The sequence below is a fragment of the Canis lupus genome, chromosome 22, assembly GCF_003254725.2.
Source record: "Canis lupus dingo isolate Sandy chromosome 22, ASM325472v2, whole genome shotgun sequence".
Classification (NCBI taxonomy): Eukaryota; Metazoa; Chordata; class Mammalia; order Carnivora; family Canidae; genus Canis; species Canis lupus.
The window spans coordinates 33758803-33784270 of record NC_064264.1 but is presented as its reverse complement, the minus strand read 5'-3'; the positions used below and the strand labels follow the sequence as shown (position 1 = coordinate 33784270).

The following is a 25468-nucleotide window of genomic DNA, read 5'->3' as shown; positions in this document are numbered from 1 at the left end:
ACAAAAGTCAGGTTTATGTTTCAATTAATTTATGCTTTTTATTTGATAAAATAAATTTGCATTATTTGACTCTTAATTGTCAAGTATCATCTACTTTAAAACATAGACAGCATATTTTTTTAATTTTTTTTTTTTTAATTTATGATAGTCACACAGAGAGAGAGAGAGAGAGAGGCAGAGACATAGGCAGAGGGAGAAGCAGGCTCCATGCACTGGGAGCCCGACGTGGGATTCCATCCCGGGTCTCCAGGATCACGCCCTGGGCCAAAGGCAGGCGCTAAACCACTGCGCCACCCAGGGATCCCCCATATTGACATTTATTGAAGGAACTGAATCCTAAGATGTCATGAAACATTAAAACATTAATACACTTTTTAAAAAGATAAAACCCATGAAAATATAGGATAATATTAGATATAGAGTAGGAGAGATACAAGAGTTAGTTTTAGTAAGAAGAGTCACAGTATAGTGTTGACTCTGTTTAAAAGAACTTGGTACATTAGTTTCCATGAATCTTTTTAATTCTTCCTTAATTTCCTGGTTGACCCTTTTATCTTTTAGCAGGATGGTCCTTAACCTCCACGTGTTTGAGGTCCTTCCAAACTTCTTGTTGTGATTTAGTTCTAATTTCAAGTACAATCCTGGTTAAACAAATAAAAATAAAAAATAAAAAATAAAAATAAAAACTTTAGCTGAGTGATATGAACCAGTTATTCAATTTTTCTGTACCTCAGTTCCCTCACATGCAAAATGAAAGTAATAATAAATTATAGTTTTTATGTGAAGGGCTAATGAGAAAAAAAAATCTTAGAACTCTGACAACCACATAGTAAAGGTTTGATGCAATAGGCTATATTTTCACTTTCCTTGTAGCATGACCCCATAGGAATTGATGGGAATAGGTACAAATAACTTATAAGTGGAAGAAAGGTGAGGGAGATATTAAATGATAACTTCTGAAGTCTTTATGACCTCAGCAAGGGTTGTGTTACCTGTGAAGAAAAGGGAGGGATGTAGGTTGTAGAGCAGAAGTTTAAGAATACAGAAGATATGAAATATTACTCTGGAGAATGGAGAGGAAGCTGATGACAGAAAAGCATTTTTTTTTAATGGAGAGAACCATAAACTGTTGAGTTACGAATATATGTGTATGTGATCAGTATTCCTACCAGCAGTCAATCACCATTGTGTAGATTCAGAGAAGGAAAGCAGAGAGATTTTGCAGATCCATGTCTTGTTGTTGTTGTAAGCTGGGTGCAATAGAAGACAAAAACAGTACAACCTGAAAGCAGTTGCCATGGCCATGTAAAGTGAGAGAAAGAAATGAAAGGATATTTGAGACATAGCTGGATTAAACATGTTTAAATGAGAATGGGATTTGACTGGAGGGAAGGAGAGTAATGGACTGGAAGAGGTTTGGAGGTCATGAGGGACTTTGAATACAGTTATGAACTCTGGTTATTGAAATATGATACAGCAAACAGTCTCCACTGTAGAAAAAAAATGATATGAATTATCCAGTTTCACTTAAGGCAAATAGGTGAAATATTCAGAGAAGATTATAATAATAATATTTCAGTTTGCTCTGATGTCTTAATTGGTATAGGGCAGAAGAGACTTGATACAATGAAGGAGTTGTCAAATTCACATCAATTATAAATTATTGATAGAATAATTTTTAAAAACTGGCTTCTGATTATTTTTAATTGTAATAGAATAAGAAGTTATTATAGTATCATGCCTTTAGATAATAGCAAAAAAAAAAAAAAAAGAAAGAAAGAAAAAAGACCCTTCAGATCTCCATGCTTCTTTTCCTATATTCTAGAATTTGGATAAACTTACAAACAGATGTTTATCTGATAAAGTTGAAAATTATGAATTCTATTCAAGATTCCAAGCTTAGAAATATAAAAAAGTTGAGTCACAAGAAACTGATGGAAGTGGGATATAATTCCTGAATTACATATTTATGAGTAGATAATTCCAAAATGTTAAAAAAAATGTCAGGAATAAAATTATTATTCACAATATCCTTAAATTGTTAAAATTTTTAAAATTTGTAATAAATCTCGCCCTAATATGGCAATTGCTTTTTAGATCAACAATACTGAAAAAATAGTTACAATTTACAAAAAAGCACATTATACAATTTTTGAAATTTGTAATATTTGAAAATATAAATGTTTGTTTTAGTTGTGCTTTATTGGAAAGCAATAGCTCCCAATCTGTTGATGTAACATGAATTAGGTGTGTTCATTATAGCTGGACTCATCCTAGTGTCCAAGTCTATATGGGTTGTTCACCACATGACTTTGGCAACAATGAGAAGACGCTAATTAGGTTGATCATTTTCATAATATGTCTATGTTAACATTGACAAAGAAGAGGTATAGAGGCTTGATGAACTTTGCCTATAGTGCTGTTGTTTTTCCTGCAAAATGATAGTTCTTCTTAATCAAAAGGTAGAATTAGGAATCAGATGACTTGTTGAAATTCTCTTCTTTTGTGATGAGCATTAGTCAGCTATAAAGTGCCCTGTTAGGAGGCAGCTTAATAACTGACTATTGTGAAAAGCACATTACCTGTGTTATCAAAATCCAGATTTCATCCACTTCTGCCATTTATTATATATCTGACCTTGAACAAATTATTAGAATTACTAGATTTCAGCTTCCTTATGTATAAAATGAAGACTATTAGTATAAAAATTGAGATCACTTTTAGAATTTATCCAGTTATATTATACTATTTTTTCTATCATAAATATAAGAAAAAGTAAAAACAAACACTTATAATTCTCATATTTACAGAGAGAAGACAAATAAAATATATTTATCTTCACTGACACTGCAGTTTGGCAGTACTCAAGAATACTAATTCCAGAAATTCTAAGAGCAAAATGCAAAGCAGTAGATGGTATATACTATCCAAACAGCACTCCTCATACTGGACTTTCTGAAACATTACACAACACTTCAGGACTGTCTCCAAGTAGCTCAAAAGCTCGATATGGTGAAATGAACAGATCTGCTACCTTGGATAGCTAGCCTTCCACTTACTGCATTTAGCTTTGTGCTTAGGCAATACCACACACTAGTTCTCCTTTTCTTCCCAATAAGAGGATTAATGGAGTCAAGTTAACTATTTGCTGCACTAGTTCTATGTTGTTTTTTGCAAATATACTCCCAAAACACAAAAAAGTGGTCACATGGTAACTTTTGTAAGGGTAAATGAGTTACACCGATTGGAAGTTATATGGAGTCATTTGATTCATGTAAACATCCAATTTAAAAAAATATTTATTTCATACCTAAGGAAATACAAACTAAATTACAAAAGCCTAAAAATTACTATACCAAGCAAGGATTTTAATTCTGAATTCCTGGACTAGTAAAATGCTCTTAAGTCCAATTTTGGCAATGCCTGAAATGGCCTCTTATTTATTAATAAAAAACACTTATCTAGGATATGCCCTGTGAATTATTCAAACCAGTTTATATACATCAACTTATTAAATCTTCATTAAAACCCAATGATGACATCCCCTGCTGTGATCAACAAAATCTCAACTCCATCTCTGCCACTGTGAATAAATTCTAAATCCCTCTCTCTTTGGAGCACTCTCAAATTTCACAGTCCCTCTGGGAATATATGATTGACTTAGCCTAAATTATGTGTCTAAAAGTTTAGCTGCAGGGAGTGAGAGATTATCTGCTCCCCATTCACCAAAAGTCACATAATAAAGTTTTTCCTAAATAAGAGGGTAGTTCAGAACTAGCTGGCCACAATACGACAGATATCCTGAATAGATCCCATCTTTTGATAACTCAATAGTTACATGCCTCTAGTTTTCATAATCATTTTACTGTAAAGACCTTCATATAACATAGTACTTTCAAGTTTCAGCTAAAACTATCTTCTCACACCGTCAAAAGGGAAGCAACAGGGCAGCCCGGGTGGCTCAGCGGTTTAGCGCCGCCTTCAGCCCAGGGCCTGATCCTGGAGACCTGCAATCGAGTCCCATGTCAGGCTCCCTGCATGGAGCCTGCTTCTCCCTCTGCCTGTGCCTCTGCCTCTCTCTCCCCACCCCCCCCCCCCCCGTCTCTCATGAATAAATAAATAAAATCTTAAAAAAAAAAAAAGGGAGCAACACAGAGTCCAAATACATATTATCTGTAGCTCAGAATACAGGATCTGTAGGTGATAATCCATCCTCTATTTTTGTCATGATCCTACATCATACAGTATATGTACTAAATTAGGAATATAAATATTATAAATAAGCCCTACTTATACATGAAGAAATAGGTGAAGCAAACTAGCTGTTGGGGAAAACATTGCATATTCTTGGGCACCAACCATCTTCATATAACTTGCTTGTGTTTTAAAAAATCAGCATACCATAAGTCATGTTCTACGCAGGAAAACTGAAATTTTTAATCCAGACTTGAGGAATGGTAGTAGTAGCAACATTATATTTCTCATGCAAAAGTGGCATCAGTATGGGGAATAATGAGAGACAACAGCATCATAGTAAAGTTGATTTTTTTTCTTTACCATTTCATTTTGAGAGGAAGCCCAGAATAGATATTTCTATGAGATGAATTTTGCAGTATATTTTTATATATTCATCTACAAGTTTAACCTCAAATTTTGTTTCCTCCAATGATCCTGTTTATCATGTCAAATTCTAATATTCTTTAATGAATTCTATTTTTTTCTTAAACTAATCAGCACATTTCCATTTTTTTTAAACTATAAAAATGACTGAAAGAATATTGGCCCTGGAAATGATTGAAGGTAGTAGACATTCCATGGTAAGAATCCAAGATGGGTTATTTGAAATGCATGGATCTGAACACAGTGAGTAAACAACCACAATCAGAGAATAGTTCTCTAATAGTCCCTGACACGTGGTGGCAAAACAGTGCCTTGTTATGTGTTCTCTTGTGCACAGTTTAGGTCTTGATTAAATAGCTGCTACAATTAAATAAAATGTTGATTATGAAATTCTAGAACTGTCGTGTCAGCCTTCCTTTTTGTAACTGACTTGCAGGGCCTAAAGAATGAGAACAAAAAGATCAAAACCCTAATTCTTCAAGCCCCCATTGAATAAGTCTTTATCACTTGCAGCAAAAGCTTGAGGAAGCAAAATGAGTTAGCAAAATAATATATTAATAATACTTGCGAACATATTCATTGATCTTAGGAAGCAGATTGGGGAGTCAGTAAACTGAGAATTAGAATAAATTTATAAGATTAGGTTACATAAAATAGTTCACTCTGAACCACTAAATTCTATGGAGATTCTCTTGTCTGAGGAAGCAACTAGTTTCTTCTTGCCTTGTTTGAGGTCTTTGTAGTGAATGCCTAAAGCATTTACCTTACAAGGACAGGGCAATTCTGCTAGTGTCCCATTTTTACCGCTGCTCATTACTTCCAGACATATAACTAGAATCCAACTCCAACCTTCTCCTGGAGGAGAAAGTACAATCAAACCTAGAGGGCATGGTTTATATACCGAAAGTCTCATTTTTTTAGTTTGTTAATGTATTCAATGGTATTATTTGATTATTGAATGGTAAATTATTTATGCATTCCTAGAATAAGCTGCACTTTATACATTTATGGATTTATTCTCTAAAATTTTGTGATTAATTTTGTATCATGTTTATAAGGGATATTTCTTGCCATCTTTTGATAGCAGTGGAATGCTAGCCTCATAGAATGAGTTGGAAAGTATTCTTTTCTTTACAACTTTCTGGAAAATTGTGTGTAGAATTAGAATTAGATCTTCCAGGCAGCCAAGGTGGCTCAGCGGCTTAGCGCCACCTTCAGCCCAGGGCCTGATCCTGGAGACCCAGGTCCGAGTCCCACGTCGGGCTCCCTGCGTGGAGCCTGCTTCTCCCTCTGCCTGTGTCTCTGCCTGTGTGTGTGTGTGTGTGTCTCATAAATAAATAAATAAAATCTTAAAAAAAAAGTAATTATATCTTCCTTTTGTTGTTGTTGTTTTAACTCACCAGTAAACGCATTCAGTTCAGGAGTTTTGTTCCTGTTTCCAAGACTTTATTCACTTCATTGTTTTTGTCAAATTTCTTTTCATAAAGTTGTTTCTACTATCCCTGATTATGCTTTGGATATTCATGGAAACTCTAGTAATGTTATTTATCTCATTTCTTGTTTGAGTACTTTGTTTTTTCTACCTTTTCTTTTTTTTACTACTCTGGCTAGACATTTTTTTTTTTAATTTTACAAAGAACTATCTTTCAGCATCATATTTTCTCTGTTTTAAAATTATTTCTTATTCTATTGTATTTTCCTCTGGTGTTTATTATTTCCTTTCTTCTGCTTACAGTAGGCATCATTTGTACTTTGTTTTCTATACTTTTTAAAAAAAATTTTATTTATTTATTCATGAGAGATACAGAGAGAGAGGGAGAAAGGCAGAGAGGCAGAGACACAGGCAGAGGGAGAAGCAGGCTCCATGCAGGGAGACTGATGTGGGACTCCATCCTGGGTCTCCAGGATCAGGCCCTGGGCTGAAGGCAGCGCTAAACCGCTGAGCCACCCAGGCTGCCCTGTTTTCTACACTCTTAAGGTAGAAGCTGTAACCATCAATTTGAGACAATTTTTTTTTTCACATAATACATGCATTTAGTGCCACAAATTTTCCTTTAAGTGCTAAATATGCAATATCCCATATATTTTGATACCTTTAAAAAACTATTTTTTAAAGATTTTATTTATTTATTCATGAGAGACACAGAAAGAGGGTAGAGACATAGACAGAGGGAGAAGCAGGCTCCTCACAGGGAGCCCAATGTGGGACTCCATTCCTGGATCCAGGATCATGCCCTGAGCTGAAGACAGACGCTCAAACGCTAGCCACCCAGGCACCCCAAAAGAACTATTTAGTTTAAAATAGATTTGAGATATGAATTATTTACAAGTATGTTATATAGTTTCCAAATATCTGAAATTTTCCAGAAATTTTTGTTAATAATGTCTGATTTCATTTTGTTCAGAGAATATCTAACTTGAATCTCTAAATCTATTGAGACTTGTTTTATAGCTTAGGATATAGGTTATTTTGTAAATTTTCTATGAAAATAAAAATACAGTATATGTTTTTCTGGTTTTGGATAGAATATTCTATTGTATCAATTAAGTTAATAGGTTTAATACTGTTGTTCAAGTCCTACATAGGATTATTTATTTCCATCTACTTTTCTATTATTGAGATGAGAATATTAAAATCTCTGACTATTGTTGTAGTTTGTAGTTACGGATTTTTCCATTTCTCCTGGATGTTCTTCAATTTTAGTATCATATATTTTGAAGATCTATAACTAGTTACATAAACATTTAGGTTTGTTAGGTCATCCCATTAACACTCTGAAATGAACTTCTTTAATCCCTGGTAATATTCTTCAGCCTGCAATATCAATATAACCACTCCAACTTTCCTTTGATTAATGGCTCAACTGCTGAGCCATCCAGGGATCCCAACAAAGATTTAAACATCTTTTTGCTTCTGTTGTCTTTGTTTTGGCTTTATTATTAAAGATATTTTGCTAGATATATAGTTTCTAGGCTGAGAAGCTTTCTGTTTTTTATTTTTTTAATTTCTTTAAAGGTGTTCTTTAACTATTTTATTGCTTTGTGGTTACCATTAGGTTTGTATGTAACATCTGCACAAAGTATGTCTATATTAAGTTGATGGTCATTTAAGTTTGTGCCCATTCTTTGCTCCTCTCTTCACCTCACTTTATGTATATGGTGTCATATTTTATATCTTTTTATTTTTTGAATTCCTTGATGGATTTTTTACAGAAATATTCATCTTTTTGCTTTTGTGTTTCCTAGCTTCATACTGTCATTTTTGGTCTTTCCTTTCTATCCCTTCAATATTTCTTGCAAGGCTGGTTTAGTGTTCATGAACTCCTTTAGTTTTTGTTTGGGAAACTTTATCTCTCTTTCTGTTCTGAATGATAGCCTTGCTGGATAGAGTATTTGTGCCTGCAGGTTTTTCCCATTCAACATTTTGAATATATCATGCCACTCCTTTCTGGCTAGAAAGTTTCTGCCAAAATCTGCTAATAGCTTTAGTAGGGGAGGGGGGAGGATTTCTTCGTATGTAACTCGCTTCTTTCATCTTGCTGCTTTTAATATTTCTTATCACTATATTTCACCATTTTAATTACAATATGTCTTGGTATGCATGGACTTTTCTTGATTTTTGTTGGGGGTTCTCTGTGCTTCCTGGATCTGCATATCTGTTTCCTCCTACAGATGAGGAAAATTTTCAGAAATTGTCTCTTCAAATGAATTCTCTACCTCCTTTTCTCCTATAATATGAATGTTATTATACTTGATGGAGTCACTGAGTTCCCTAAGTCTATTTGTGTTTTGCATAATTCTTTTTTCTCTCTTTTGTTCAGTTTGATTACTTTGGAGAAAGTATGCTTCTTTTTTTGTATATTAAGCTCTCTGCCATGTTACTATCCCTTATCTCTGTGTTAATGGTCTCACTAATGTCCTCCACTCTCTTCTCAAATCTAGTGAATTTCCTTATTATCATTCCTTTAAATTTTCCATCAGTCATGTCAGTTACATCTGTTTTGCTTATATCTCTGGTTGCATCCTTGTCTTTTTCTTTCATTCAGAATAAATTCCTCTGTCTTTTCATTTTATCTAAGCCTCTTTGCCTGTTTCTCTGTTTTAGGAAAGACATCTACATCTCCTGTTCTTGAGGGTAATGGCTTTATGATGAAGTCTTGCAGTGCCCTGCTGTGTAGTGTCTCCTGTTCCCTGAGGCTGGGTGCTTCTAGGGGTATCTCCAATGTGTGTTGCATGTGCTCTGTTGTTTTCTCCTGGCCCCTTTATCCTTTAGGGCAGTCATTTGCAGATGACTTTACCTATTATGGGGAGTATTTGGTCCCTGGCCTGAATATGGCAAGTTTTAACTAGGTATACTCTGATTTGCTTGTGAAATGAGACCTGTCACTGCAGCCACTGGAACTGAGGCTTCACAAAACTCCCAAGTGGGGAGACACAGTGTTGGCAGGGGTTTGGGTCAGTCTCCCAGGGAGGAGGCCCACTGTACTGGGGCTGAAGCAACTATGAGTAGGAAGGGCAGTTCTTCTGGAACACAGGATGGGGGGGGGGGGGTGACTTGGTATAGGCAAGTTAGGTAGCCAGTATCTGTGCTGCACTGGTCCCTGCAAGTGTCTTTGTGCTTATGCTGAGGGGCAAGGGAGGGAAATGGCACTGGTGTCATTTCATTTGTTCCCAGTGGGGTCTGTCTGTGAACTCTGCCTTTCTGGGACATGCTCCACAATGATCAACTAATATGTGTGCTCCAATGATCTTCAGCTCACTGTTTCCACACTGTATGTCTCACACTGTTTGCCCTGTCTTTTCTCCAAGAGCAGCTGCAATGTCCTCTGAGTTCTCCCAGAGCCAGGCATGCTGACCTTTAAAACTCCAAGCTTTAAGCTATGCTGGTTGCAAGAACTCACAAAATTTGGACCCTCTCTCACTTTCCAAGCCAATTGTATTCATGAAACAAGGTGAGCCTAGGGTCCTACTCCACTGTCACCTTCCCTTCCCAGCTGCTTTGTTGTTTGCTTTGTTTCTGGCAAACTATCTTTGTTCTCCTGAACATAATGTGTTTTTCTATCTACTTTTAAGGTTTTCTCTTTATCACTGTTTTGGTCCAATTTAATTGTGATTTACTTTTTTCAAAAAATTATATAATCAATACTTATTCTGAAATATCCTAAATCAAATATTCTACTTTTAATAAAGACCGGTAACATTTTTACAGATATACTTATGTGTCCAAAATGTTAATTATAATCTTAACATTACTATCTACTTATTATAAAGCTTTTAACTGCTCCTTAGAAACTATCAGGATAAAGTTTAGTATCTGAAGCACTCAGTGTTCAAATCATTAACTAATGGTGCTAAGATGATTTAGTAACTGATGCTTCAATGTTTCACTTAGCTGGACTATATTTCTGCAATGTGCATGAAGTTAGTAGAAATTTTTGGAACTATAAAAATTTTTGGATAATCAATCTGGAAATTTTTATGTCATTATTTTTCAGATATTCTTTTCCGCCACTTCCTTTTTCCCATCTCAGACAAATTCAAGCTTCCAATTGCAATCATAATTAAGTTTTTTTTTAATTTGTCCAAAAGCTCACTAATGTTCTGTTAATTTTTTAATTATATATTTTTCCCTGTGTGTTTCATTTTGTATAATTTCTTTTGCTGTGTTTTTGAATTCACTAATCATTTCTTCTGCAATATATACTTTGATGTTAATAACATTCAATGCATTTTTCATCTCAGACACTGTAGTTTTCACCTCTAGAAGCTTGGCTATATTTTTATGTCTTTTCTGTCACGACTTAAATATTCATTTTTTCCTCTAGCTTTTTGAACATATGGAATACAGTTGTAATAACTGTTTTAATGTTCTTGTCTGCCAATTCTAACATCTGGGTCAGTTTCAATTGATCTCATATTCTCCTCATTATGAATTGCATTTTCCTGCCTGTTTGAATGCCTGATAATGTTTTATTGGATATCAGACATTGTTAATTTTACCTTGTTGGGTGCTGGATATTTTTGTAATCCTATATTCTCAATCTTTGTTCTTAGACACGTTTATGATTCTAAGAACTAATTTGAGACTTTAGAAACTTATATTTGAGATTTGGTAAGGTCTGGAACAGTGCTCAGTCTATAGCTAATTATTCCCCAGCATTAAGGCAAGATTCTTCTGAATACACTACCAAATGTTCAATGAATTATGAGGGTTTCCAATCTGGCTGATGGAAATAGAATTTATTCTCAGGCCTGGGTGAGCTCAATTTACTGTATTCTAATCCTTTTAGGTGGTTCATTTCCAAGCCTCAGGTAGTTTTTACATGCTTGCATTGATCAGCACTCTGATGAACCTTGAGGGATCCCTCTACAGATCTATAGTATTCTCTCTGTGTGAAGCTTTGTTATACCAATACTTCAACTTGTGAAATCTAGCTACCTTGTTTTCCCTGGACTATTTGATCTGTCACCTTAACTCAGGAAGTCTGCCTAGTTCTACCTGGGTTTTTTCTCTTCACTCTGTAACCTGGAAGTTCCCTCAAATAAGTAAACGTAGGCAATTTTAGGGTTCACCTCATTTGTTTTCTCTATCTCAAAAGTCTCTATTTCCTGTTGCCTCATGGCCAATATTTTGAAAAGCACTGCTTTGTTCTGTTCAGTTATTTGTTTCTCTTAGGATGATAAATCCAGTCATATTAGTTGCATGTTAGCCACACATATTGGACAGAAACAAAAACTCCTCTAAAATGGATATTTTAATAACTGGCATAATTCCCAAGTTGCCATTCCAATTCATGGAATGAGAGCAATTTTGACCACTGTAAGTTCCTGGTATTTATCCTACCTTTCAAAACTGTAAGCTAAAAGCAATATTATATTCATGGGGGAATCAATGATTAATGTCATCATTAAAACTTTAAAAGATGCAAGAGTTAGGATTCCTATTACACTCTCATTTAAATGGACTATTGGCAAGTGTAGGTGATGATTATTTCTAGTATATGCTAGACAGTTATTATAAGCTTAATCAGCTGTTTACTCCACTTGCGAATCAACACAGATCCCGTGACCTATTATTCATTTACGGATCTTTCAAACACGCCAACGGTAATATCATTTCAATAGGACTTGGCAACTCATAATGACCAGTTTTCATGGATGACTTTGTAAGTTATATTTGTGAATAAGGAGATAAATCCTGGAAACTGAAACCTTTGTAAAATTGCTAGTGTTCTAATAGTTCAAGCATATAGGTTAGGTACTGTAAGGTGAGAAACAGATACTACATTTGAATACTGCAGCTAAATATGTCTCTTTGGATTTGAGAAGTTACATATACCGCTTTGGATATACCGTCCAGAACAGACTCATTTATCAAGCTGACCCTAAAATCTTCCAACTTTGAGTAAAACCTGGAGCAAGATAAAGCTCTCCAGCTGGTCCAGGCTGCAGTGTTTTACCACTTGGACCTTTCATAGTTCATTAGCGCTTTTATATGTATAAATAGGAGGCACTTCAGTTTGTGCTTGTATTTTGACAAAGCAATCAAGATATGTAAAAGCATAATTGTTTTTAAAAATAGTTCAAAGGAAAGGTCAGGAGTGCAACACACACACAAAAAGCACACAAAAAACAAAGTTAGGGAATGAATCAAAAAAATGAAAAAATAGAGGGACAGTGGATTTTTCTGGATGCACATTTCATTCTAAGTCATACTCCAAACTCAAATTACATCTGTGCATCTTAGTTTTCTGAAACAAAATCCCACTCATTCAGACCCACCCGTCCTTCACAAACAATTCCTTTTCCCCAGATATTCTTACCTCCCACACTTAGAGCAGCATCACATATCGCTTGGAATTTGTAATGATTTTTTATTTTGCACATCACTAAAACATTTGCCTCTTAAGCAACAGGATAATCACTTTGCTTTCTGCCAAATTATGTACTTCCAATTCTTATCCTGAAGGAAATAAAACCCAACTTAGGAAACTTGACAGCACTTGCATCATTTCCAGACAGGACATCCAAAATGTGTATCTGTGAATTCTAAGGGAAGGCCCATATAATTGGGAATTTTCTAAATAGAAGTCAAGAAATAAAAAAAGTTTGAACATAAAATCCATTTATTTTTTAATGATACCATATTAGACCTACTTGAAAGGGAGAAAAGCATTCTGTGTTAAAGAAGTTTTCTTTGGAAAAATATATTTCTTAAAAGCATCTGGGATCTCTCTTTTTTTTTTTTAATATATGTTAAATGCACACCTAATAAGCATATCTAACTTTTCAGGTATAAACAAACATAAAACTTTATAATGACTTCTTCTATGGCATTTAAAAAATGTAAATACTAGTACTTTTTTTAAAAAAATTAAGATCATCACTCAGTAGGCTGTAATATTGACAATATTCACATTCTTAACTTTAAATTATAATACATTTTGATACAACTTAATAAGATCTAGGTCTCACAGTCTTGTTTTTAGTGTTAACACTTTTAACATTACATTATGAAAACACATAAAATAGAATATTTTTGTTCATAATATTATATGATGGAAAAACAAAATACAATGTCTTTTTATTAATGGAACAAGAATTTCAATAGACATGCACCTTCTCTTCTGAAAATTAAATAAGTATTTATCAAGTATTGCTATCAGTTTACTTTGTCATTAAATGTCATGGAAGAACATTTGTGCAGATATCTAGAATTCCATTGTACAGAGACCTGAGTTTATTGCTATATGATTTTTTTTAACTAGATTTTCTACTTCTGTTCATCAGTTTTTCCAAGAGCATGTAGTTCTCATAACTTATTCTAGAGAATTGGGCAGATCTGCGTTTGAAATCTAGCATTCTTTTTTGTTGTTGTTTATTATTAGAGCAAAATGTATAAATAATTCTGCATATGGCAGCAGGAATCTGTAGCACCTGCTTGATAGATTATATCAAATGCTTGGCTTTGAATCTATGTCATAATAACCAATCAGTAAGTACAAATTTTAAAGCTGTGATTTTCTTTTCTTCTCCCTCATCACCCTTTTCTTCTTTCTCCCTCCCTCCCTATCCTTTTGGCAATCATCATCATTGTTATTCTCAACATTGTCATCATCCTCTTTGCCATTCCTTATTTATTTGCAGTATTATGGAAATAATGACATAATGATAAATACATCTACCTGTACTTTCTAAACATGAGACATATGGGCTGTGGTTATAAGTAATCCTATCAGAACTACATAGGAGAGGAAACAAGAATCATTTCAAAATGCTTGACATTTCTGAGGGATGGAAGGGAATAGGTGGAAATCCAACTGCTCCTGGGGGAACACTAAGATATCTTTATTTATATAAAATGCAGCACACTGGATTGATAATGCACACTGTTCAGAAACAGTTTTATAAGAAACATGATTATCTGATTTCCTGTATCTGGTTATATAATTTAAATGTCAGAGAAGTTCTCTATAGTTAGATAACTCTTTTTTATAACGATCTGTTAGAGTTCTTGATAATTTATAAGGATGCTCAGCTAATCAAGCATGAGTAAACCATACTTAGAACTAATGTAAATATATAGGAATAAAAAAATACACAGAAACAATAAATGATGTATCAGAATCTTGCAGCAAAGTTCTATTATTAACCAACATCTCACTAATAAGCTTTAAAAAATGAAGTGTGCAACCAGGAATAACTAACATAATAGCTTTTATTTGGCCTAATCCAGATTCTCTTTTGCTGCTTTCTGGAGCTCCTATGTGGCCAACTCTGACCTTTGATGTTCTTTGAGTTTATTATTGACAGAGAGTAAACATTTCATAAATTTTATTTATTTATGTATTTGATTATTTGATTATTTATTTATTTATTTAAGATTTTATTTATTTATTCATTAGAGACACAGGGAGAGAGAGAGAGGCAGAGACAGGCAGAGGGAGAAGCAGGCTCCATGCAGAAAGCCTGATGTGGGACTTGATCCCCGGTCTCCAGGATCACTCCCTGGGCTGAAGGCTGGGCTAAACCGCTGAGCCACCTGGACTGCCCCACATTTCATAAATTTCAGTGATTATTATTGTTATTTAAATTGCTATACTTGGGCAGCCTGGGTGGCTCAGTGGTTTAGCACTGCCTTCAGCCCAAGGCCTGATCCTGGAGACCCAGGATCGAGTCCCATGTCAGGCTTCCTGCCTGGAGCCTGCTTCTCCCTCTGCCTGTGTCTCTACCTCTCTCTCTCTCTCTCTGTCTCTCATGAATAAATAAATAAAAATTAAAAAATAAAAATAAATGGCTATACTTATTAACGATACATTCTAATTTTTCTGTGGTTGATAAAAATTCATGTTTTAAATATAAAATGCAATTATTCTCCTAATTATTCTATTTTAAGCCCTTGTACATACTAGAAACCCAGGAGGTACAACTTCTCTAGTATAAAATGTGTTTGGCACATGCATATCTGCAATTTTTTTAGCTAGAAATACTCTCCATGATTGTGATGAGACTTGTTTTTAACTCACCTAGTTTTGATGGAAATAAGATTATCTTCCACATTTGGTTTTGGTCATTGGGTCTCCAAATCTGGCTATACATAAAAATCACTGGAGTATTATTTTAAAACTCAGATATTTCTGATTTTGTAAGTCTGGGTTGGGGCCCATATTCGCTGAACCTTAATTTTTTTTTTCGTGTAATTTTACTACATAGTAGGAACCAAGTATCAAAAAACAACAACAACAACAACAACAACAACAACAACAACAACAAAAACTGGTCTAAAAGTCATTTACCTTTTACCAATAAGCCCTCTCAATATGATTGCTTGTCATGCCCATATTCAAATGGCTCGTTATTCTAAATAGTGTCTATTTCCCCTTTGATAGTATTTGGTTATTTCACACAATTATAATCAGGTAATTATGGATTACACCTGAAATCTGATTTCTAAGAGGTACCCTATTTCTACCTGAATGACTACGGATTTAACTGGCAAGTGTTTCCTTAAGAAAGGCCATAGATCACATAGCTAATGTTTTCTCAGATGAATTGGGAAGAATTACTTATCACAGAAATAGACATGGAAATGGCTTAACTTCGTCCCAAGAATATTTTGTTCTAAGCTAGACAAAGTTACTCAAGTGATCTGTAACACTGATATGATTTGAAAAAAAAAAAATTGAAGCAGCAAGAACAAAATGTTTTAAAGTTTGATTTACTCAGAGTGATGTTCTGGTAAACCTCAACACAGTAGGTAAAGAAGCAATCCATGCCTGTAGTTAGCTTTCTGCTTAGAACTTCAACATTTTGGAAGGGCTGGGTTATCAGTCTGACATGGTCAGTGTTTTGGTCGCAGCATCAGGGATCAGATTCACAGTTTACCTAAAGGGCTCCAGTCCTTGCCAGACACATTGTCACAGTTTTAACTGGGTGGGCAGACAAGATAAAAGATGAGACTCACCTGTCGACTTTCACTTGTAACACAAACAGCAGTGTAGAGCTCCTTCTCACTAGTCAGTGTCATCCTGGTCCTGAGAGAAGCCTATTTCTTTGACAACAGCCCTGGACTGAAGCAAAGAAAAGCTGTTTCCAGTTATTTGAAAACAGTGTGGCCCTCTTACCACAATAGCTCTTTCCTTAAAACTGAGAGTTGCAGACACAGGTTCTATCTGGCTCCAGCAAGGACATATTGCATCAGGAGACAGTTATCTTGGTGTGTTGAAGACCCCCTGGAGTAATACTTATCCCATTGCTTGGAATCTGTGGAATGGCTTTCCTAGACTTCTCGATATTCCTTACTCCATGTTATATTACCTAGAATTACAGCAGAGGGTTTGTTCAGATATCAAAAAGACTTCTAGTCTATGCTTTGACACTAGGATAAGCCTAGAAAAGTGTAACACTGCCAGGTAAATCACTTTGAAATACAATGATTTATTTGAATGTGCATTGTTTAACACAATTACTGCTTCTACTCCAAGCACAGGACATTGTGTGTCCTCTGTGCATTAGCTGCCTTAAGGTGGATTTTTGATGCCTTAAGTGGATTTTTGATGCCACAAAGGCAATTAAACTTCCACATCGAGTTCTCCAAAAGTACAAACATGCTAGTAAAAAAGCCAAATGTATTACAAGGGGTACTTCCAATATAAGCCTAATCCCCATTATGGCATTTTAAGAACCATAGAATCCTTAGCACTCTAAAAAAGACATAACTCTAGGGAAAAGTAACAAGTAGAAAAAGTTTACCACCTACCTCTGGTTCTCTAACTACTTTATTTGGCTATTTTTCTCTCTCTCAGAATTGTCTGTCACAGGTGGGCAAATTACTACCTTCTTTTCAGAGTATGTACATATACCTATATGTGTGTATGGATATCATCCATATGTAACTATTTTTCATGTTATTTACAATTTAAAAGGAAAAATAAAATTATTTTCTATGTGGCACTGGCAAAAGCATCATTTGCCACTTCCAAGACTTTACAGTAGTAAATAATGTCCAAATTATGACCTCTCTCATGAGTGTTAACTTACTAGATATCACTTTCATTTGATGGGAAATTAATATTCCTATAAGGCCACAAGGTCTTGGTTGAAAAGGACCTAGGTGTAAAATATATTCTCTTTCATTTTCTCTCCCGTGGTACTGATTTTGATAGTGGAACAGAAGGTATGAATTTATAGCATGATATGTGATTGAATAACAGCTGTCAGTAATTAGATGCAGCAAAGTTTGTAATGAAATCTTGAGTCATGAAAAATTTACCTGAGTTTTGTTTCACTACAAAGACCCCAAATCAATCTAGGTTATTAAAACATCTGGCTCAAGTTTTCAGGTTTTGCCATCCTGAAAACCCTACCCCAAATAGCTCTTTCTAGGAAACCACTTGATTTTTTGTTGTTGCTGTTGTTTATGATATTTGTGGATTAGAGTCGTTTTTCTCCACAGTGACAGAATGTTATGTTAAGAGATTTTGTATTGAGATATTGGCACTTCCCTGAAACATAGACCCAGAAGATTGAAATTATTTTTTCTGGGAATGAGTCTTTGTGGATGAAACAGTATATCAGCTTTCAAGGGTCCATATATATATATGGATTATTCTACTACTAGACCTGTTGCCATTAAATTCCAAAATCTTCTTCCCTCCAGTGGAGAGGGGAATCTTGCCTATTTTAAAACTTGTTAAAATTTGCCCAAATAAGAGACCAGTTTTAGGGTTACTATGTACTATGTAACTATTAACTGAAAAGTCAAGAGACCTGAATTCTTCAATAAATGCCTAATTAATACTTTCACATTTCTGCTTTATATCTCCTTTTAAAAAGGAAGACTGTTGGGATCCCTGGGTGGTGCAGCGGTTTTGGCGCTTGCCTTTGGCCCAGGGCGCGATCCTGGAGACCCGGGATCGAATCCCACGTCGGGCTCCTGGCATGGAGCCTGCTACTCCCTCTGCCTCTCTCTCTCTCTCTCTCTGTGACTATCATAAATAAATAAAAAAAAAATTAAAAAAAATAATAAAATAAAAAGGAAGACTGTTACCTGAGAGTCAGAATCAGAGATATTAGGATACTATAAAGCTTTCTGAAATCAGGTAAGTATTACTGCCTCCAGCTTAGAGAAGAGAAGTCCAGAGTAAGGAAATACACATAATAGTAAAACTCAGGTTTCTAGACTTTTAAAGAATATAATAGGATCACTGGATGTGACAAACAAAATAAGTATAGCAATCTCACATGGTGTTAAAAAAATCAATATTACATTCCTCAACGGATTCACCTTAATAAGCCAATGCCAAGCAAATAAACATACATATTCCATATGGACTCATTATTTTTTGGCTTATGGAACAAGAACTTTCCAAGAGTTATTTTTATGGTGAGGGTAGCATTTAGGTGAAAGTGCTCTCACAATATAACAGGGTGCTTTCATCTCAGAACTCGAGTTGTTAAGTTGATGGAAGTTGGTTCAGACAAAGACATATGAACATCCACAGAGAATCATTAAAAAAGGTATTAAAATAATTGTCAGTAAGTCATCTGCATGTAAACAGTGTCCCTTGTCTCATGTGGCAGGAAAAACAAGTTTATGCGCTAAAGATAGATTTAGAACTGCTAACTGAAGAGGATGGGCCACTGGCAAAAGGTTATGCACACAAAGTGTGATTTAAATGTAATAGAAACAGGTTTAGTTCTTTGTCCTCAAGGGCTGTAATTTTACAGTTAGATAACCACAGTGGGATCCATTTTATATAACAGTAAGATAATAGATTGAATAAGATAGGTTTAACTGCCAGTTTTCAGCTGTAAACTGTTATTAGTAAAATAAAGTTTAAAAAATCTGCCAGTAGGCAGTTGATAAAGACTAGTGGTTTCTCTTTAATATGGTCTATTTTATCATGAAACAGTTCAAACACATTAAAAAGTGTAAAGAGATATGTTATAAACTTTATTTTGCAAACTCTCTCAGGTTCAGGGTACGTTAATGGATTGTACTATTTGGTTTGGATCTTTTATAATCTTTCAGTTGTTGATACCTCTCTGATTTTTCTGCCCCTCTTCTCTCCTCTGAGGTTTTCGGTAACCTGTACTGATGACTTTAACTTTCTCTCTTTTTTTTTTTTTTAAGATTTTTATTATTTATTTATGAGAGAGAGAGAGAGAGAGGCAGAGATACAGGCAGAGGGAGAAGCAGGCTCCATGCAGGGAGCACCCATATGGGACTCGATCCCAGGACTCCAGGATCACGCCCTGGGCTGAAGGCAGGTGCTAAACCACTGAGCCACCCAGGGATACCCTGTCTTTAACTTTCTAGTCAAAATTCAAGTGCTTTAATTTAACCCACAAGGCCACTAGTGATGAGAACCCTAACACCCTAATTTAATTTCCTGTTACTCTCCTACCTAAATTCTTATTCAGATTACACTTTCTTTACCCGTCTGTATGATTCAACAGCCTCTCTTCTGTGTTCACCCAGCATCCTGCAAATGCTTTTATCATAGCTATTGTCCCACTAGATTGCAAAGATGTATTCACTTAACTGTGTTGTCTAGTTTAATAAGTTTCCTTAAGATAAAGATTACATAATTATTGGGCCAAACAGACTCATATAAACGACAGTACTTGCTTCACAGATATGTTTGTTAAATGGACATTTCTGTATGAAAAAAAAAAAAAAAAAGTCTGGGATCCCTGGGTGGCGCAGCGGTTTAGCGCGCCTGCCTTTGGCCCAGGGCGCGATCCTGGAGACCCGGGATCGAATCCCAGTCGGGCTCCCGGTGCATGGAACCTGCTTCTCCCTCTGCCTATGTCTGCGCCTCTCTCTCTCTCTCTCTCTGTGACTATCATAAAATAAAAATAAACAAAAATGTTTTATTAAAAAAAAGAAAAAAGAAAAAAATCTGTTTTAAAGCCATAGTTCTCAAAAGTGCATAGATGCTCGCTAAATGAAGAAGGTTCTGGTGTAATTAGGAACTAAACAAACACTGAATAAACATAAGATTTGGAGAAAATAAGAGTAGACATTCAATATTATTCTAAAAGATACCAATTCTATGTTTAGTTACTTTTTGTATCCCTGACTTTAGAGATTATTAATAATTGCTTATATAAAATTGATGTGCATAGAATTCATATAATCTTACATAAAACAAATGTAAGCTATAATCATGTATTTGATTTATACATTCCTAATAATATATTTTCCCTCCAAAATGGACTGGCCAATTAGATGTCTTTGAGAACTGTAAAGCACTTTTTTTTTCTTTTCCTTTTTGTTGTTCTCCGCTCATTTCTCCTTTTCCTACTAATGTCATAGACGCTTAGACAAGAGTGTTATAGTAAGTACTGAAGTTTCAAATATAAGGCATTCAACCCAAATCTAATAAATAATTTGAGAATTCAATGACTTGAACAAGGTTATCTTTATTATTCAAAAATAGTTTCTTTTATGGATGCTTTATTGCCTCATATGAAAAAACAAAACTGGTGGGAAAAAAACCCAGATACATACTAGAAACTAATTTTTTTCTACGTTGTGTTTTAGTGCTTTAAAAGAAAGAAATATATATGGGAACAGCTGTTACTGCTATATCAAGATACTAAATAGCTGGCCTAGGAGGTCCTAATTATTGATAGTTTACCACAGCACTAGCCTTAGCTTCTGCAAAAGCGTTAGCAGAATTGACAGCAGGAACACAGATGATTTATTCATTAAGAATGATCTATAGCTTCCTGCATTTTAAGCTCCAGGCACAAACACTGTACAATGCCATGTCATTCAGCAAGAGCTAGCCTGAGACAGGAAGCACTTTAGCATGTTTACAGATATATCTTTTAAAACAGACTTAACTATCAGACAACCCCCTTGTAAAGCCCTCGCCCTAAGAAACTTGGGTAAAAGATTATCACTCCACACTCACAAAAATCAATTTCAGAGACTGACAGTTGTTCCAGGCTGATGTTGGATTTCCTTTTTTTCATTGAATTGAATTTCCTGTAGACTGTGAATATGCTAACATTCACCAGGTGCTTTTTCCTGACTCTAGTCATTTTTTTAAAAAAGCAATTATAAATCTCCCTTATGTTTTTATCAAGTATCCTATGTATACAATGGAGAAAACTATGATTTATAGTTGTTTGAGAAACCAACAATTGGTGAAAGACAAGCCTGCCAATTTTTATATATACAGTAATAATGATAACATTAATAATAATATAAAGGAACAGTTGAGGGCATAGTGAAAGCCAGGCATCTGCTCAGCACTTTACATGCATTATCCCATTTAATCCTCAACTGAAACTCTCTAAAATGAGTGTTATCTCCAACTAGTTATCAGAGCTCTGACAGAGGCTAAGACATGTTTGCCCAAAGTGACAGAAATCGATAGGAGTGATCAACAGCAAACTCTCAGAGACCAAGACCTGAGTTTTCAATCGCTGTGTTAAATTACAGTGGTTAGTATTAGTATTCCTCTCATTCCATGCAGAAATAACGCTGAATACGTCACCCAAACGAGGTTATTTCGATGTGAATGCTTTCCAGATTTGTCTCCAAATTTTAGCACTTTTCCTAAGCTGCTGATGTGTTTTCCAGCATCTACAACTGCTCTGACCTTATTGATACGCTTCTATACCAATACTGCCCCCATCTTGTCTACTCCCACATGCTTCACCTTTTCTTCAAACAAATTCAGACTTCAGACAAAACTTATAATTGATCTTCCTCAACCCTCAGATCGAATTCTTTCCTTTATCCGAGCAGCCAGCAACTGGAGAATGGAGCAGATGTAGTAGAAGTGGCAGAGGTTGGCTTTGGCAATACCGAGAGGCCTCTGTTGCCTTTCTCTGTTCTCATCCATGTCTGTGCTCATCTTCCAATTCCCAGTGTCTCCCAACACATAGTTGCTGTACTCTGGGATGTTATCCTTTTTTCCTTGTAAAATACGCCTTTGGAGAAAGATCTGAAAACAAGCAAATGGATGAGCCCACAACAGTATAGACACCTGCTCACATTTACTTTTAGTCCTTTCCTTCTCTATTTGAATTATAAAAAAGGATGAAAAATACCCATCAAATGATAAATTTTATTTATCACAATGCCAACAGGTAGAGGTTTCACTGAGCAAAGGGCCCTTTGCTTATCTTATTTTACACTTGCAAAACATTGACAGATGTTCTCTCTTTAGCACATTCTCAGTAGAAGACTGAGGCAAGGATAGAAGAAGAGAGGCGGAGATATGAGAGATCTCCAAGAGTTCTCTTTGTCTTGCGTCCCGTACACAGTGATGATGGATGCCATCTGAACAACACTGAAAGAGACACTACTGTGTTTAAAATGACGCTTCTTGAGAATCACCAAGTGGATGGATGGATTTTAAGTGGTTGGAGAAGAGGCAAATCAGAAAACAAATTGGATTTTAAAATCATTGAGCACCCGGAATGTTAAAGAGGCTGGGGATATAAATGTACATCTATGAGTTACTGAACTTAGAATTTTAATATTATCATACCACAGCTCCTGAATTTCTCAAGAAATTCTCCCAAATGTACAGATTTGCCTGAACATAGGTGTGTGATTGTCAACTCACCTGGGGATTTAGTGCTTCTTAAAAATCTCTGATTTTCCTTAAGGAGTTTTTTTTTCCTTCTTCCTCAAAAATTATTTCAAACTTTAAAATTTTCCTACAAGCTTTTCCTTCTCCTGTTCCCTCTTAAAGCTCTTTGTAAATGTATTGGGAAAAGGTTTTGGCTCTAAGTAATGTTAAGATAATGTTTGGGAAAGAAATCTCTATGAAGTCACCCAGAAACACTTCACATGATGCTTATGACCCTTTATATTTATATTCTTTAAAAAATTGGGTATAGCGGCAGGACTGAAAATAAAGGGACTTGATAAAATTTGACTCCAAGTCTCATATTCGGTTACTGAGGAATTTTAGAAACTGTTCAGATTTCCTCAGTATCAGTTTTTAACCTCTTCTTTCAGCTCAATTCTTTTAGAAATGATAAATCATTACACAAAAATTAGTACCTGATGATACATTATCAGATAGTATTCTCCGCTTATTTTTCTGTATGTAAACTTCACATTATGAAAATGCAACTCTGTGTTTCTCAGCGTACTGGCATAGTGTTAAGCAGGTGGCTGTCAGTGCTCTCTTAAGAAATCTGTCTTGAGGGGTGCCTGGGTGGCACAGTTGGTTGAGTTGTCGACTCTTAGTTTTGGCTCAGGTTGTGATCTCAGGGTTGTGAGATGGAGCCCCAATAGCTCAGCTCAGAATCTGCTTGAGATTTTCTCTCACTTTCCCTCTGCCCCTCCGCCTTGTGCTCCCTCTCTCTCTAGTAAATAAATAAATCTTAAAAAGGAAAGAAATCTGCCTTTATCTTAGCTTTATTTCTATCATAATTTAGTTGATAAACCAAAATGTAATAATAACTCATTTGGTTAGATTTACGAGGGTAGAATTTCTGAAACAAAGTCAAACTTTTTGCATAGGTTGAAGGATTCACCCTCAGAATTCTCTGTGACTTAAACACTGTATATTAACTACTCTTTTTAAAATATAATATTATCTATTTGGATTGCTAACTGCATTATAAATACATAAATATGTTATTACAAAATATAAAAAAAAAGTTTCTTGTGTTTAATTTCTACGATTCCAAGGAAAATTTCCTTTGAAAAATTCTACTTTTCTACTTTAAATATCAATTTAATGTCAAAACCTAGAAAAATAGTTTAATGAAAACATGTTCATGATCAATGCATGAGGAATATAAAAAGTCTGAAGCATGATAGAAAGTGCACAGTGGATTCATATATTCATTTTTGTGGTTTATGGGTAGTTTATTATCTACTTTTTACTAACCTCAAAAGAAAACAGTGTCTTTAAGAAACATCAACTTTTTATATTAAATCAGAACAATAAACAACTCATGGAGATAAAGATAACTTCATTAATGCTGATAGGAAGCTGGCTCGGATAGAAGTAATTTCCGACTCTTATCTTTTGTTTTTAGTCTCAACTTCAAAAGAGTAATGAGAATCAGCGTTTCCTTTGCCTGTTCCATCTCAAGGCTTTTTGTAAATGTATTGGGGAAGTTTTAGATGCTATGTAATGCTAATTTGATGTCGGGAAAGAAATATATTATTACATTCTTAAACAGTATGTATTTCCATTATTTCTATTGACAGTACTAAATAATTCCCAGAAGAAGAAAACCGTGACCTGAATCACTGTCCAGCAATTAAAAATATGAATATGGGTTTGTGATTTTCTGTTACTATGAGACATGTTTTAATCATAAGAATTAAGGGTATAAATACCCAGAATTTTATTTATTAACTGTCAAGGATTAAGCGTGAAATATTTGTTTTACAACACTGAGTGTGAACCGATTTGCATGCCTTTGAGGATATAACCTAGAAACCAAAAGTGTAATGAAGTCAGGTGGATGTAATATTAACAGAAGAATATTTTTGCTAAAATATAGTTAATATAGAATGAAATTGTAAAGATAAGTTCTATTAGAAGGTTAAGCTTACTTTTTTCTCCTTCTCCTTTTTATTCTTCCTTCATCTCTTGTCTTCAATTTCTGAGACTCCTTCTCACTCTAAAGATGTAGAATGATCTGTTTGTTAGGAAACAGCAGAACCTCGCCTTCCTCCAGATTCTAGTTCTTAGTTCCACTTACTTTCATAGTAAATCTCCTTTTTTTTCTGCAACCCATACTTCCCCCTCTCCTCATGCCATCCTAATACCTCATCCCCAGCACACTTCCACCCCCCTCTTCTGCTACTTGCCCATGCATAGCTCTTCCTCTTCATTAAGTATCTCTAGATCTTCCCCAAAACATGAATTCAGGAAGCAGGAAGATGTTTGTCTTGATATTGAGGGTATAAAATGATATTGATGCTAAAGATGTAGGCAGGAACTATCTGGATTGCTAACACAATCTATTTGAACTTTATTATGAAAGTCATGGAGTGTGTAAATGACTTTGAGTAAGAACATATTATATTGTTACCTGAATCTTAGAAAAATCACTCTAACAAAAAATAAAGGATACACTGGAAGCAAGAAAGAAAGACCGGAGCCAGGGGAAATATTTTATTTCTTTGAATAATTATACATATATACAAAAAAAAAAACACAACTGCAGGTGTTTTAATGGAATAGATTACATCTTATATGTAAGGATTTTATTGCCAAGTGACTTGTAAGTATACTTGTAAAGATACTAAACTGTGATGATCTACATAAATTTTATTTATTACATTTTAAAGTGGAGAGGAACTATAATATTGTGGGTCTTTCGACAATTCAATAACTTTCCTTCT

The 25468-nt window shown here is 34.9% G+C and overlaps 1 long non-coding RNA gene across 3 annotated transcripts; it reads right to left on the bottom strand.

Annotated features, from left to right (window-relative positions):
* Nucleotides 1–12: 12 nt before the first annotated feature.
* LOC112656057 (uncharacterized) lies at nucleotides 13–24778 on the bottom strand. Of its 3 annotated transcripts, XR_003134069.3 has the most exons (5): nucleotides 24674–24778; nucleotides 21801–22088; nucleotides 16085–16190; nucleotides 12444–12583; nucleotides 19–641 (listed from the first exon to the last, which is right to left on the bottom strand). It is a non-coding gene; the product is annotated as an uncharacterized LOC112656057 (long non-coding RNA). The 3 variants fall into 3 exon arrangements; XR_007404981.1 differs by lacking the exon at nucleotides 12444–12583 and having other exon boundaries at nucleotides 13–641; XR_007404980.1 differs by lacking the exons at nucleotides 19–641; nucleotides 12444–12583; nucleotides 16085–16190 and having other exon boundaries at nucleotides 21551–22088.
* Between the last annotated feature and the right edge of the window lie 690 nt (nucleotides 24779–25468).